Source organism: Physeter macrocephalus, chromosome 16, assembly GCF_002837175.3.
Source record: "Physeter macrocephalus isolate SW-GA chromosome 16, ASM283717v5, whole genome shotgun sequence".
In the NCBI taxonomy this organism is placed as follows: domain Eukaryota; kingdom Metazoa; phylum Chordata; class Mammalia; order Artiodactyla; family Physeteridae; genus Physeter; species Physeter macrocephalus.
In genome coordinates this window covers 18,426,074-18,433,228 of record NC_041229.1, presented here as the reverse complement: position 1 = coordinate 18,433,228, position 7,155 = coordinate 18,426,074, and the positions used below count along the sequence as shown (strand labels likewise).

The window sequence follows — 7,155 nt, the reverse complement described above, 5'->3', positions numbered from 1 at the left end:
CTCTAAAGATATACTGAGAAAAAAACAGGCTTTAAAAAAACCCACATTTGTCATTAACCAGAAAAAGACATCTTTAGATAAAAATAATAAAAGCCATAAGCTGCACAGATATTGCAGATGGTTCTAGTTATCAAGTCAACAGGCAAAGAGCAGGCACTTAAGGTCTTCTCCCATTTTTGTTCATTCTTATTGCTGGAACTTCATACTCATTTTCTCTCCTCGGATGACTAAATCTGGTAATGGTAGAGACGGTAAGCCCCATTTACTCAGCCATGCCCTGCTCGGCCTCAGGAGCAGTCAAACTCTCAGCTGCTTTTGTCTCTTTGCCACCTTGTGGTAGTGGGTTTTCTGGGCATCTTCTGTGGAATAGATGTTGAGGTGTCTGCTGACCTGGGGTCTCCTCTTCTTGATTTCCTTTATCTTCTTCATTGCTATCCTCTGTAGGCTGTCTTCTGCGAGAAGAACCCCTGCAGAATCACTGTCAATAACCTGATACATGTTCTGTCTCACGGGTCTACCTTGTTCTCCTACACTCTAGTTCTCAGCACCCTCCTCCCTTCTCCCTCCACAGGACTACCGTGTGGGGTGCCCATAGGGTCTCTGTAAGGTGTCTGCGGTAGGGATGGTGCTGCTGGGCCCAGCCTTCCGGAGCCCTCTTCAATCCCTTTCTTTCCACTCTCACTCTTCTGAAAATTCTGCTGGTAATCATGTGGAGGACCCCTACCACATGTGTAGGGTCTATAAGCAATGTTTATGCTCTGCTACTGCCTTGCTCTGGAACTCCACCGGGACCTGTAACATCTGCTGCTTCTGCATCCTCTTCCCCTTCAACAACATCAAACTCCACAGTCTCTCCACATCTTACACTGCAAAGGTAGTTCCTGAGATTTCCTTCTTTCTGGCATTCTGGTGTGCAAAAACATCTTCCTGTTGATGAAACCATATCTGTTTCTTATATTGAGCTTTCTTTACTTTTCCCAAAACCCTCATTGTGATGACTTTCTTGGTGCCTCCTAGATGAGGCTGCTGGGGCCACTGCTCCCTTCACCCACTGCTCCGGGTGCGGGGTTTGGTATGGGCATCACTGAGGGCCAGACTGTGGGGTGCTGGGTCTCGCCTGGCTGCTCATGGGTGTGGTGATGGTGACTGGGTCCAGCTGTAGCAGCTGTGGCTCCTCCAGAGTGTGATAGTAACTAAGATGGTGGTGGCAGTGGTGCAGCTCAGGACTCTCTGAACAGGGCATCCTTCCTGATGTGGTAGAGAATATCTATAAAATGGCAAAAAAGACAATGATGCCTGATATAACAATTGCAGTCTGACATTGTAGTAGAGATCCTCCCCAGTGCATTAAGGCAAGAAAAATAAATGCAAAGTACAAAGATCATAAATGAAGAAATAAGACTGCCACGGTTCACCGGTGAAATTATTGTGTACCTAGAAAATCTGGAAAAATCTACAATTAAACTATTAGCATTAATAAGAAACTTTAGGGCTTCCCTGGTGGCGCAGTGGTTGAGAATCTTCCTGCCAATGCAGGGGACACAGGTTCGAGCCCTGGTCTGGGAAGATCCCACATGCCACGGAGCAACTAAGCCCGTGAGCCAAACTACTGAGGCTTTGCGTCTGGAGCCTGTGCTCCGCAACAAGAGAGGCCACGATAGTGAGAGGCCCGTGCACCACGATGAAGAGTGGCCCCTGCTTGCCGCAACTAGAGAAAGTCCTCGCACAGAAACGAAGACCCAACACAGCCAAAAATAAATAAATAAATTAATTAATTAATTAATTTAAAAAATAAGAAACTTTAGTACATTAGCTGGATACAAAGCTAATATTTTTTTAAACAATGATATTCTTGTGTATCAGCCACTAAGAGAAAATTTGTGAAAGATCCTTTTTATTACAGCATCAAAAAATATCAAGTACCTAGGAATCCTGCTATCTTCCATCAAGCCAGATGTTAAAGACTTTTGCAAAAATGTAAAACAATGTCAGCAATCTCTGTACATTGAATCTTTGAATAAACTTTGGGAGAATTAACATCTTTACAATATTGAGCCTTCTAATGAATGTGGTATAGTTTTCTCCATCTATTTAAGTCTTATTCAATGTCCTTCTATGAAGTTACAGAGTTTTCCTTGTAGAAGTCTTGCCCTTCTTAAATATTTCCTATGTACTTGATATTTTTTCAATGCTACACAGAATATTAAAAAGATATTTACTCAAGAATCAAGGTTTAATACAAGTAGTAATCTTTCCTACTTATACAGGGCATTCTTAAAGGGAACTGGCTTTTTTTGTCAACTGTGGTAAATTGTGATGAATAATACAATGACTACTAGTGCAGTATGGTGCCACTACCTTGATTCATGTTAAGTAGTTTTACCACCATTGCTTTTGTACTATTGGTGCAAATGTAAACTCAGTGAGAAAAAGCAAATCATGTCTTATAAAAAGTTTTGACCTCATGAACCCCTGAAAAGGTCTTAGAGCACCCTAGGAGTAGCAGACTGCCCTGCTATAGAAAAATGCCTGCTCATGCACACCAGGAAACACCTACAGGAATATTTGCAGAGAATTGTTTATAGTGGCCCCCCAATTGGAAATAACCCCAAAGTCTTTCAACTGTAGAATGAATAAACTATACTCATCAATAGAATACTATATAACATTGAAAATGAAATAGCTACAGCTACCTGAAACAGTATGCAATGATACCATGCCCAAGGCAGCTAAACTGGTGGCATCTGGAGGGCACATTAGAGATCTCAGAGATTGTGAGGAGAGAGAGTGGGCTTTATTATCCTCAGATCCAAGCAAGAGCCAAGGTTCCAGAGGAATAGGTTTTCATTTCCTCAGGCCTGGGAAGAAGTTGGGTATTTTTGTGGTGTTTGGAAAAGTGGGGGGAACTTAGCCAGCAGAAGGCTGTGAACAGCTTGAAGAGAGGCTTTTATAAAATTAATTTTTATTGGAGTATAGTTGATTTACAATGTTGTGTTAGTTTCTGCTGTACAGCAAAGTGAATCAGTTATATGTATACATATATCCACTCTTATTAAGATTCTTTTCCCATATAGGTCATTACAGAGTATTGAGTAGAGTTCCCTGTGCTATACAGTCGGTCCTTATTAGTTATCTATTTTATTTTTGTAGTATGTATATGTCAATCCCAATCACCCTATTTATCCCAGATGTAGAAAACAAATTTATGGTTATCAAGGGAGAAGGCGGGATAAAGAGAGGCTTTAACTGCCTGCATTGTGCGATGTTAGAGAAGAGGATCTGCCTGATCCTGCTAATGACAGTGGTCCAGGAAGGGAACTGCACAGGTGGAATTTCTCCAAGTACCTCCTGTTGGTAGACCTAAGAGAAGGGAAATATTCTTCTAAAAAATCAACAGAGGGGTGATAGTTGCCAGTTCAATCATCTCTTGTTCAGAAAAGCAAAAATCATTGTATGTTCTATCACCCGTCATTCTGACACCACTAGTAGAAATGCAAACAACCTGCTCTATATGGGGCTAAAGGATCACAAACCATAAAAAGGCAAAGCAAAATTACAAATCACTAAGGGAACTCTGGAATCTTAAGGCGGAATGACTAAATAGGAGGTGTAGAGCAGGTGGTTCCCACTGAAGAAGGGCTGTTGGAAGAGCATATGAGAATATTAATTTTAAAAGGTGGTGAGGACTCTCAAAAATGATGCAGTTTTAGCACCAAGGGACTTTCAGAAGCTGAAAACCAAACAAAACCTCTATATTTAATAGATAAAATAGGTAAACTGAGAAACAAGATAGTTACAATTGAGAATCACATTGGAGATCTAGAAAATCAAGAGAAATGCCTCATAAAAGCAAGCCAAGGCACAAAACAAAATCAAAAAAGGAAAAGATAATCAAATTGGATAAAGATCCAGGAAACCTAATAAGCAAAGAATAGGATATCTGGAAGGAAAGAGAGGGAACAAATGGAGAACACTGTTTCTCCTGAGTTCCAGATAGACTTGAAATTGAAGATTGAAATGACATTTTAAAAAAACTAAGTGAGAACTGATGAAAATAAACAGACACCTAGAAATATCCTAGTGAAATTCCTAAATTATGATATTGAATCTTCTCAAAGGATAAAGACAAAAATATTGAAAGCTGTCAAACAGAAGGGAGGGGGAAGGGAGAAGAAGGAAACACACATGAAAGAGAATCAGACTAACGTTGGATTTCTCATCTGCAATGCTGCAATTAGAAGGCAGCAGAATTGTATCAATAGCTATAATATAGACCACTAGGGCTCATCTTGGGAGAAAGGCTGTGCAAGATTATGACAATAATGGGAACAGAATTTTGATGTAATAGAAGTGATCAGTGTAATTCTGACTGTTAGGAATGGGAAGGTAATCAACAAGATAATCAGAAAGCATAATAAAACATCACAATTAATGAGAGGAAAAGAGAATAAGCAGAAATTAAACCAAGGAAAATATAGTGGATATCTCTTTTTTAATTGAAGTACAGTTGATTTACAATATTATATTAGTTTCAGGTGTACAACATAGTGATTCAATATTTTTATAGATTATACTCCATTTAAAATTATAAGATACTGGTTATATTCCATGCCCTACACAATATATCCTGTAGCTTATTTATTTTATGCATAGTAGTTTGTACCTCTTTATCCCCTACCCCTATCTTGGTCCTCCTCCCTTCCCTCTCCCTACTGGTAGCCACTAGCTTGGTTCTCTATATCCATGAGTCTGTTTTTGTTTTGTTATATTCATTATTTGATTATTTTTTAGATTCCATATATAGGTGACACCATACAGTATTTGTCTTTCTCTGTCTGACTTACTTCAGTAAGCATAATACCCTCCAGGTCCATCCGTGCTGTTGCAAATGGCAAATTTTCATTTTTTGTGGCTGAGTAATATTCCATTAGATAGATAGACAGATAGATAGATAGATAGAGATACAGATCTAGATCTAGATCTAGATATATCACATCTTCTTTATCCATTCATCTGTTGATAGACACTTCGGTTTCTTCCATATCTTGGCTATTGTAAATAATGCTTCTATGATCATTGGGGTACATGTATCTTTTCAAATTAGTGTTTTTATTTTCTTCAGATATGTACCCAGGAGTGGAATTTCTGGATCATATGGTAGTTCTATTTTAGTTTTTTGAGGAATCTCAATACTGTTTTCCATGGTAGCTGAACCAATTTACATACCTACCCATAGTGTACTAGGGTTTCCTTTTCTCCCCATCCTCATCAACATTTGTTACTTGTGGTCTTTTTAAAGATAGCCATTCTGACAGGTGTGAGGTGATATATTATTGTGGTTTGGATTTGCATTTGCCTGATGATTAGCAAAGTTGAGCATCTTTTCATCTGCCTGTTTGGCCATCTATATGTCTTCTTTGGAAAAATATCTATTCAGGTCTTCTCACACAGACTGTGTTTTGGAAACACATTTTTTTTTTTTACTTAATATTGATTAATTAACTCGATGTTGATATGTTACACTTAGGCTAAAAAAACAAATTCTACTTATTCTTAGACAAAATTGTTTTTCTCTGTAGACTTTCTCCATAGACTTCTGTATACACTATCCTATATAAAAGTGAAAATGAAGGTTATCTTGAACTCAAGGTGGTAATAACCTGTCTCAGTATATTTTCATCAGTTGCTTCCCATCTTAATTTAGATTGATATTGATTCAAGAAGATTTTATTTAGAAACATTTTCAAAGATGATGATTAATCCATATGTTTTCACTTTCTTTTTTTTTTAAGTTTTCAATAGTTATTTTTTTAACATCTTTATGGGAGTATAATTGCCTTACAATGGTGTGTTAGTTTCTGCTTTATAACAAAGTGAATCAGTTATACATATACATATGTTCCTACATCTCTTCCCTCTTGCATCTCCCTCCCTCCCACCCTCCCTATCCCAACCCTCTAGGTGGTCACAAAGCACCGAGCTGATCTCCCTGTGCTATGCGGCTGCTTCCCACTAGGTATCTATTTCACGTTTGGTAGTGTATATATGTCCATGCCACTCTCTCACTTTGTCACAGCTTACCCTTCCCCCTCCTCATATCCTCAAGTCCACTCTCTAGTAGGTCTGTGTCTTTATTCCCGTCTTGCCCCTTCGTTCTTCATGAGCTTTTTTTTTTCTTTCTTAGATTCCACATATATGTGTTAGCATACGGTATTTGTTTTTCTCTTTCTGACTTACTTCACTCTGTATGACAGACTCTAGGTCCATCCACCTCACTATAAATAACTCAATTTCATTTCCTTTTATGGCTGAGTAATATTCCATTATATATACGTGCCACATCTTCTTTATCCATTCATCTGTCAATGGACAATTTCTTACTGCCTTTAGAATTCTCTATTTATTTTTTACTTCTGCCATTTTAATTATGATATGTCTTGGGTTCATCTTGTTTGGAACTCTCTGTGCTTCCTGTATCTGGATCTCTGTTTCCTTCTTCAGATTCAGGAACTTTTCAGCCATAATTTCATCAAATACATTTTCAACCCTTTCTCTCTCTCTTCTCCTTCTGAGACACCTATAATGCAAATGTGAGTATATTTAATGTTATTCCAGAGATTCCTTAACCTATTCTCATTCTCTTAATTTGTTTTTCTTTTTGCTGCTCTGATTGGGTGACTTCCATTATTCTAACTTCCAGATCACTTATGCATTCTTCTGTATCTCCAGTCTGCTGTTTATTTCCTCCTAGTGTGTTTTTCATTTCAGATATTGTATTTTTCAGCTGACTCATTCTTTTTCATATTTTCTAGTTCCCTGTTAAAATTCTCACTGTGTTCATCTATTCTTTTCCTTAGTTCAATTAGCATTCTTATTATTAATGCTTTGAACTCTTTATCTGGTAAATTATTTATCTCTGTTTCGTTAGTTGTTTTATCAGGGTTTTTTTCTTTTTCTCTCATTTGGAACAAATTCCTCTGTGTTCTCATTTTGCTTAACTTTCTCTGTCTCTATTAAATTAGGTGAAACCATTATCTATCCTTGTCTTTAAGGGGTGTCCTTATGTGGGAGCATCCCTATGTGGTCTACATGTGTGCAGTGGCTTTAGTGGGAGAGCTGGATCTGAAGTGACCAAAGATCACATCTTCACCCAAG

The 7,155-nt window shown here is 38.1% G+C and overlaps 1 pseudogene; it reads right to left on the bottom strand.

The window, feature by feature from the left end:
- Nucleotides 1-262: 262 nt before the first annotated feature.
- Nucleotides 263-990, bottom strand: LOC112066893 (Y-box-binding protein 1-like; annotated as a pseudogene).
- Between the last annotated feature and the right edge of the window lie 6,165 nt (nt 991-7,155).